This window comes from Octopus bimaculoides, chromosome 14 (assembly GCF_001194135.2).
Source record: "Octopus bimaculoides isolate UCB-OBI-ISO-001 chromosome 14, ASM119413v2, whole genome shotgun sequence".
NCBI classification, from domain to species: Eukaryota; Metazoa; Mollusca; class Cephalopoda; order Octopoda; family Octopodidae; genus Octopus; species Octopus bimaculoides.
This window is the reverse complement of record NC_068994.1, coordinates 38,297,516-38,306,055: the sequence shown is the minus strand read 5'-3', so window position 1 is coordinate 38,306,055 and position 8,540 is coordinate 38,297,516. Positions and strand designations below refer to the sequence as shown.

General features: G+C 33.7%; 1 long non-coding RNA gene across 1 annotated transcript in view; it reads left to right on the top strand.

The window, feature by feature from the left end:
• The window catches only part of LOC128249439 (uncharacterized), a 64,693-nt gene that overhangs the window by 8,831 nt on the left and 47,322 nt on the right, over positions 1-8,540 (top strand). The window contains exon 2 of the long non-coding RNA XR_008265560.1: positions 1,810-1,908. This is a non-coding gene — a long non-coding RNA (uncharacterized LOC128249439). The remainder of the gene's footprint in view (positions 1-1,809; positions 1,909-8,540) is intronic.

The window sequence follows — 8,540 nt, the reverse complement described above, 5'->3', positions numbered from 1 at the left end:
AAGGCCAACCTTTGGTAAAGATCGCCGAAGACACCTTTTACAGAAAAGGACGATATTTAGGACTTGTACCGGCGTGAAATATAAACAAAACTCTTTCGCTCCCAAAATAGCATGTGTGTGTGTGTGTGTGTGAGTGAGTGTGTGTGAGTGAGAGGCGGGGGGAGAAAGATGAACGATATAAAATAAATAAATGATTTAAAGTAAATATATTTTGGTGCACATTGGGATTAGACACTGAGGAAAAACCGCTGTAACTTTTTTATCTTTTCATTTTGGCGATTTTTGTTTTCGATAATGTGTTCTACATATCACGGTCATGCGATTCCCCCTATAAAATTTTTTCTATGACTAGATACCCTTCCTAATGCCAACCACTTTACAGTGTGTGCTGGGTACTTTAACGCGGCACCAGCATGAGCACTTTTACATGGTGCCAGCATGAGTGCTTTTTACATGGCACAGAGCTCTTGCAGGGCAATTCTTTTCATCAGGAGGTGCAGCATTAACACGTCTGCCACGGACAGGTTTTCTATGTATTTATATATGTGTGTAGATACATTATGCATGTGTATACATACATACATACATGTATATATATATATATATATATATATATATATATATATATATATATATATATATATATATATATATATATATATATATGTATATATATATATATATACATACATACATACATACATACATACATACATATGTATATGCTTATATATATGTACGATGGGATTCTGAAATGTTCCTGGTTATAAAGGTATCACGAAAGGCATGTTTGGAGGCCTAACCTTCCAAGTTCTTTTACAGGACTTAGAAAAGCCGAAGAACCACTGCAATAGGCATGTGAATCTAAGAGGGAAATATGTTGAATAAAATCATAACTGATCCTCCTGTATTTTCTTTTACCCAAAGAGAGGAACTTTTCAGCACTCTTTCATATCTGCATGTATATTATATATACATAGAACAAGAATGTTTATAATTATGAATTTACATGTCTTTTCTCATAAATGCTGTGCATGGCATTTGAATTCATAACTTGAATGTGAAGATAGAGGCTGACACATTTCTCTTGCCGGTTGGGATGCATGTTAACCCCAAGATAAGGTCTTGTTTTGATTTCTATCTACAGGAATATTCCCCTGACAAGGCGAATGGGTCCCTTAATAGGTTCCTAACATTGAAATTGCAATAAGGAATTAACCAGTTATTTTTAAGTTGTGAATTCTATTTGTCATGTCACCTGTATACTGCTTTTATCACGAAGAGAAGTGATATGAGTGAGTTAAATGGCTTTATAAGGGTTTTAATTGCTATTTCTAAGCATGTAAAGGTTTTGAAACCCTCTGAGTTATAATTATGACTTATTCATAATTATGACTTGTTATAATTATGACTTGTTCATGATTATAGAACATTTTTCTTCTATGTATTCTATGATAACATGTTTGGCCATTGATATATTCATAAATAATTATTAATTGTTTATAATATATGCTCCGTAATGTATTTTTACATTACGTTTTTAATTATTATATATACATATATATTTGTGTGTGTGTTTATGTGTGTATCTATGTATCTATTCATAAGAATAAATTAGAAGCACTTCAGTTAACAATGGTCCCAACTTAAACTTAAAACCACCATTTGACGTCTACTCTATTGTCCAGTGAAGCAAGGGGTTCTTAGTTATTGAAAGCATCCTTGTGTCAATGATTTGTTCGGAATGTTTTGAAGAATTTGTGAATGTTTTGAAGAGACTAAGATTTTATTATTTTTGCAATACTTTAGGGGATAGCCATGAACAAAGCTTGACTGATTGTGGTGAAAAATATGCGATATTCAATATGTTCTGTGAGTAGAATTCTCTGAAAAAGCTGGTGGATTGAGGTCAGTATTATGTTTTGCATTAGTTTTGAAATATACCCTGACTTCAACAGGATAGTTTGGATGGTATAAATTTTCCTCCTTTTCAGAATGTTTAGTGCATAAGATGACTTTATAGGAAATATTGTATGAATAATTTAGGCCGCAGGGAGATCTTTTTGACTCACACCCTGCATGCCATTTACGTTTCCATTTTTCAATCTTTGTAAAGGTTTAGATTTCATATCGTTTGGTGGATCTTTCGTTCTTTGTTTGTTTCTTTCTTTCTTCTCTCCTTTCCTTCATTCTTTCTTTCTCTTTCCTTCCTTCCTTCTCTCCTTTCCTTCCATCTTTTTTCTTCCCTCCTTTTTTTTTTCCTTCCTTTATTCCCTCTTCTTTCCTTCTTTCCTTTCTTCCCTCCTTCCTTCCATCTTTCTTTCTTTGTTATTTGCTGGGTCTGGAGAAAGAAGTGCCTATAGTCTTTACAGACTCTTTTACATTGTTGATGCTGATGCTTGCAATACTCTTCTTGAATCTGTTAGTGAACAGCTTGAAGAGAGACCTGAGTAGAGAGGGAATTCCAAATAGGCCATGGTAAACTATCTGCAATTCCCTGAAGATGGCTATACTCTGAACACCACTAAGATGGCTATACTCTGAACATTTTTTGGATAGATCTACTTCAGGAGCTGTTTTTACTTTAACTCTTTACCACTTAAATCAACCACATCTGGCCCTAATATTCTACTCATTTTGTGTTCAAACTGGCCAGATCTAGCCTTTTACACTTACCCTACAATGTCATTCTAAAAATAAACAATCACTTCATTGAAATCTTAAAGCTATGCGATAATGCATGATTGCTTCAAAACAATGCTTATAAGCAAGCAATGTGTTTGACAGAGTAATCCCAATGCTAAAGGAACAAGGTGGAGTGTGATTGTAAATGCTCAATGGCGACAGTGTTCCTCTGAGGATTAATGATTTAGAGTTTTATTGGCCTTACAAACATAATGTTGACCTTTGGATTATCTGAGCAAGAATTTCTAAATGAAAAGCTTTTTTGAGGGTTTTAAACTATATCAAACATCTTCCAGCTGAGACATTTGTAAAAGTAACTAATGAATCTATTTATCAAGTTTTACAATCGGGGGTGGGGGGCAGCAGCAGTGGTGGTGGTGGTGGTGATGGTGGTGGTGGTGGTGGTGGTGATGGTAGTTTTGGTGGCAGAGATGGTAGGGGCAATGGTTGTTTAAGAGAGTCCTCTTTATTTTTTTTTATTTTTATTTTTACCAACATTAAGTAAGCTCAAACTGTGAGAAAGTCTCAGTATTCAACCCAACTGATTCTGTTAATGTTGTTAGACATAATGTCATCATCTCTCTTTTCTTGTAATATAAAACAGTAAGCATGTTGACTACAAATTTGTTAGCAACCCTTTTTGTGAGCTGGCTACCCCATGGCTCTGGTTTGGCTTACAACATCTTATTTGCTACTATTACAAGCTCTTTCACATACACACACATGTACACATGCACACACACGTACAAACATGCATATGATTATTAGTAACCAATAGCCACACAGCATATAGAAATAATATCTAAGTATGAATGTCTGAGTCGTCTGAATCTCAATATATATATATATATATATATATATACACACACATTTCCTACTTATATGTATGTGTGTATATATATATATATATATATATATACACACACACACACACATACATACATATATATATATTAATATTTATATGTGTATATATATCTGTATATATACATATAAACATACATACATGGATGTACATATATGTGTGTGTTTACGTCTGTGTACGTGCGTGTATACACACAATCATAAACATATATATAGAGAGATAGAGAGACAGATAAATAGATAGATAAATTACACATGCACAGCTACACACATGCATACACACACACATAAATGTTTATACACTCATACAAATATACACTTTGTTAAATGTGAGCTTTGTTGTATTTCTATATCCAGAAGGGTCACAATTTCACATTTTAGATAATTGCTGTGAACTGTTTTGTTGCTAGTAAATTTGTAATAGAATTTGCATATATTTAAATGCCACCATTTGCTTCCCTACAAATAGTAAATATTGTGTAACAGATACTCTCATAATTATTCACTTCAATCCAGATTTAGATCAGTTTCTAAAATAAGAACTGAAAGGACTCCTATAAGAAAAAAAAAAAAATTAAAAAAAAATGATTCACTATAAATATGATTTATAGTGCTCACACCAGTTCTGAGTTAGTCCCCATAAACTTGAAAATAGGGACGACTAATTTGAAGTTAATATGGTTACTTTTTTTATGTAGCAACCATCATCACATTTTCCAGTTAGATATACAAGCATGACCAACTAAGTCTATAGATGTTATTCAACTATAGATATTCAGCTATGGAGGTGTTTCCTGAGGACTCTACCTGCATTTATACTTTTCAGGAAGAGAGGGCAGAGAGAATGGATGGATGGATCGATCGATGCATGGCTGAATGGATAGTTATTCTCTTTTATTTATTTTACTTGTTTCAGTCATTAGACTGTGGCCACGCTGGGGCACTGCCTTGAATGAATTGGCACCACTGATTAACTTTTTTAAAGCCTGGTACTTATTCTACCAGTCTCTATGTCAAACTGCCAAGTCTTGGGGACATAAACACACCAAAATCAGCTGTCAATGAATGGTGGGACATGCATGCATGCATACATACACACACACACACACACACACACACACGTGCACACAAATGTATAACTATATATATAATGTGTTTATATAATGATAGGCTTCTTTCAGTTTCCATCTACCAAATTCACTCACAAGGCTTTAGTTGGCCTGTGGTTGTAGCAAAATACACTTGCCCAAAGTATCCTGGAACCAGAAACTGTGATTGGGAAGGAAACTGCTTATCCCACAGTCGTACCTGCACCTGTTGTTCAGTTTAATTAATTTTTCTATGTTGGCTTTTGAAAGGAACACATTGATTAGGAAGAGATTCCAGAGGGCATCATCATCATCATAATCATCATCATTTAATGTCTGTCTTCCATGCTGGCATGGTTTGACAGGACCCAGCCAGGCAGAAGCCTGCATGAGACTTCTGCGACTGTTTGGCAGGATTTTTACAGCTGGAATGCCCTTGCTAACATCAATCACTCAGGAGAGTGGACTTCATGCTTTTTACGTGGCACAAGCACAGGTGAGGTTAGTTTTGGCACTTCCAAGTGCCAACCACTTTACAGTTTGGACTAGATACATCTTAAGTGGCACCTGCACTCATAGGGTCACAAAATACCTTGCAAAAGAAAAAAAACCCAACAAAAACAATTAAGTAAAAATGTGTAGAAAAATGATTTGAAGGTAAAACATGGGAGCTGATGACAAAAGAATAAAAAAAATTGCTGTAGTTGTATAGCCCCAGGTGGGTTCTGATTTAGCTGACTTAAGAGATTTCAGCTACAACCATTGCATCTTTCAGATTTATCATACCATTACTGGACCACTGTATACTTGATACTGCTATCTCAAAGATAGATTAATTAATTAGATTACTATTTACCAGGTACCACTACCTCCAACATAATTAACATATCTAATTAAACTACTTGATACTACTAGCTCTGAGATAAAGAGAATTCAAACATTACAATTAGTATTGTTTTTATGTTCATCTTTCAATGCTAGCATTTGTTGGGTAAAGGTGTTGCTAAGTATCTGAGATTATTGACCAGAATTCTTACTGGTTTACCTAAAACTACAAAAATTAAAGTTGAAAATTATTGATTTCTTACAAACACACAAAACTATTCATTAGACTGGAGTATAGCAAAGAACAGTCAAATATATTGGTTTCAAAATTTGGCACAGGGCCAGCAATTTTAAGGGAGAGAGAGAGAGAGATTACATTGACCCCAGTGCTTGACTGGTACTTATTTTATCTACCCCAAAGAGATAAAAGGCAAAGTTGGCTCTGACATAATTTGAACCTGAAACGTAAAAAACAGACAAAATTTCATTAGGCATTTTGCTCAACATGCTAATGATTCTACCAGTATGCCACTTTTGGACTGTCAAATATATTAACTTTTTACTTGACAGAATTTTATTAATTGCAAAAGATGAAATATGAAGTTAACCTTGGTTGAATTTGAACTCAAAACCAAAAACTAAATATTATAAGATATTTTGTGTAACATGCGAACATGTCAAGCTAATCTCAAGATTATTACCAAAATTTGTGAAATGTGTGAGGCAATCTGATATTGTATAATTGAATATTGATTTCAAATTTGAATAAAGCTAGCAAAACTTCCTGGCAAAATTGGAACCTTAAATAAATTATTACAGATTTACTTTTTATTTAAAGATCAAAGGGTCAAATATATAATTTTGATTACATAGTTATTTCATTCAATCCTCCTTCCCAATATTTCCTCGAGCATCTGTAAATGTTATAACAATATCTATAACATATATATTTCCTCTCTAGAAGATATCAAAATTAATAATAAAAATATGTAATCAAAAGAAGCCTTTACAAACACTTTATAAACAGTTACTTCTAATGATAATTATTTAAACATGATAATTATTAAATATGCTTTAATAGAACTTGCTCAAGTAGCAGCATTTTATTGCAATTTATGTCTCTATAGTTGTTGTTTTCAACAATTACTGAATGGCTTTCATCTGAACATACAGATCTCATTTATAAAGATAACATTCATTTAATATTCCTTTTATTAAAAGCTTAACTGATTTTCATGAGTGAAGGTCACCTAAAAGACAGAATGACAAACACTGAGGAATTTAACAGATCTTATTATCAATCTTTATTATAGCTCAACATTGCCTTTTAAGTTCAAATCTTGACCTTGTCAACATTGCCTTTCATTCTTAAGAAATCAGTAAAAAAAAAGTATTAATAAATGAGGTGAATTAGTGGAAATGTAAAATCATGGAACCAGATGCCTTATGGTATTTGTTCTGGCCCCTTGTGGTCTGAGTTGAAATCCCATTATGGATTACTTGTACATAAGACTTAATTCATCATCCATTTTAATACTGATATCTGGAACCCTGGAACCTTTGTTGCTTTTAGTGTAGTCCACTCTGTTGCAAACATTTTTGAGTTGAGATTTAGGTGAGAAGATATCTTCCTCCCTTCTTCCCACCAATCTTAGAGGCCCTGTGAAGGATCATGGGTACTGCTTATTTCTTTGACTAAAAGGTGCAAAAAAAAAAAAATAATAAAAAGAAGGCAAACAGGCAAGCAAATCAAGCATTTGCTGAATCACACACAAATTTTATGCAATAAGCATAATATTTATTATCTTTCAAAGAAATGTATTGTTTTTAGCCATCATTTTATCTAGTTAATGTAAACATATCATCAAAAGCCAAATTTAGTGCAGTATTTGTCCAGGGATGAGATGACATCTTGTATGGACAAGCCATGGGTTAAAAACATAATATATTTTGGAAGGAAATAAAAATCAACCCAGGAGCAGCGATGCATTTCTGCCCTGTTGAGCCTAGTCAGTGGCATGCCCTTACAGCCAGTCACATGCTTAGACAAGATTTGTTGCCTTTGATATATATACAAAATCAGTGAATAAACATTTACTGGTATTGCAAATAGCCAGATGAATACCACAATAAATTTGCCTTTTAATGATGTATTTACATTAAGTATAATATGTAGCTGGCTATTATAATTCAGTACTGCTTCTATATTATATATATCTTTTATCTTTTGCTTGTTTCAGTCATTAGACTGTAGCTATGCTAGGGCACTGCTTTGAAGAATTTTAATTGAATGAATCAAACTCCAGTACATTCTTTTTGTGAACCCTTTATTTTTGTTTGGGAAATAAAGGGGTGTTGAACCCCAAAAATGCGTTTTTGAAGGTGAGATGTGAAACGGCATTAGCCCCTTTTCTTTACTCATATTTTAAGATAACATTTTGCAGTAATATGGTTGGATTACATTACATTGGAAATACGTGTGGATTATGTTAGGCTGAAAATTCAAGCAAGTTTGCAAAGAATAATAAGTGAAAAGGCTGAAACTATGAAAGTTAGTGGTAATGAAGTCTGGACAGAGAGAAAGAATGATACAAATCCTTACAAAAACTACGTTAGTGTTTGTGTATATGTGTGAAACAAGTATATTAAAACAAAATATCTTTTACACACCTCTTAAAAATCACTGGTTATATTAACCCCAGATTGCAGATTGTGGCATATTAGGTCACCGTAATTTATTCATTGTAAAAAAGAAAAATATTTTCCAATAATTCCTCCCCCAACATTTTCTGAACAAAAAGAAGGGGTTTGCGGCACATTAGGCATCTGTAATGCATGCCGTTTGAAAGGTATATATACTCTTTTACTCTTTTACTTGTTTCAGTCATTTGACTGTGGCCATGCTGGAGCACCGCCTTTAGTCGAGCAAATCGACCCCAGGACTTATTCTTTGTAAGCCTAGTACTTATTCTATCGGTCTCTTTTGCCGAACCGCTAAGTTACGGGGACATAAACACAACAGCACCGGTTGTCAAGCGATGTTGGGGGGACAAACACATACATACATATATATATATA